Source organism: Penaeus monodon, chromosome 30 (assembly GCF_015228065.2).
Source record: "Penaeus monodon isolate SGIC_2016 chromosome 30, NSTDA_Pmon_1, whole genome shotgun sequence".
NCBI classification, from domain to species: domain Eukaryota; kingdom Metazoa; phylum Arthropoda; class Malacostraca; order Decapoda; family Penaeidae; genus Penaeus; species Penaeus monodon.
In genome coordinates, this window is record NC_051415.1 from 26,661,034 (window position 1) to 26,662,249 (window position 1,216).

A 1,216-nucleotide genomic window follows, 5' to 3' on the forward strand; every position below is an offset into this window, starting at 1 on the left:
GGTCACTGTACATTATTTAATCAAAGTTCCTTGTGGTTTGATAATCAGTAGTGCACCCTTAAAGTACACACAATTTGTTGCATTGATCTGAAGTTTCAAGACTGTAGAGAGTATGTTTTTTTGTAAATATGAGTGTGTGCTTTCTTCCTGCAAGGTTTTCTGTATTTGTTTTTCTTTCATCATAAATCATTAAAGAGTTGCATTTTTACATCTATTTGTATTCCATATTTTAAGGGGAGAAACAGGTTAAATTCATGAAAAAAATGTACCAACCTTTTTTTAACTATCCATTTAGTCAGTAAATCATGTTTACCCATATCTGACTTTTAATAATTCCTTTTATAGAAAGGTATGTGTCCTTATGAGAGCCCAAATTCACTTTTTTTTTTACTAAATGAATAAAACAAAATGGAAATGAAAATTTCATGTCAGTTTTTGACTATGCTATTTTTGTGGGGGGGAGAAATCAGTTCAAGAATACACATGAACAGCATATGGAAACAAGCCATCATGTGGACCTGACATTAAGGGTGGTCAGAACTTGATGAGTGGTCACACATTACTAAGTAATGACAAAAATGTGTTGCACAGAATATCTACCTATACATGGAATCTAAATCTGGAATGGGAAATTTCTCAACCCAACCCTGCAGAAATCAAACCAATCCAAAATACCCCAGACCAGAACAACCAAAATAGCAACCCAGCTCCAACTCCATAGCAATATATGCACTAAAAAGTTACTGGAGGTGAGAAAAAAGCTGTTATTAACAATAATGATGCATGGAAAAAATACAAATAACATGCATACACTTGAGTAAAATGTGTGGTAGCCAGGAATGTTATTTACAGATGGTTTTAATTTACATATACACATGAGCATTACTTTTATTGTTGGTAAACCAGTGACGGGTTACAAATCAATGATACCCCCAAGCCTGGGCATACACTTGTAAAACACTAAGGCAAAACTAATATAGATAGCCTTCAAAAAATACTCTCGAAACCTGCCTGGCCTTTCCCAGAAAGACATCGCCTGACCAATGTGGAAAAGGAGCAAGGGCTTGTGCCTCAAGAACGGACATGGCTCAAGAAATCAGTTTGCCAGCTTTAAATAGGAATGCTGAATTTTGGTTGTTGGTATCTTAACAGAACTGGCCAAGAAGTGACGGATATGATGGTGAAGATGAAAGGTCTTATGTATACATTAAACTTA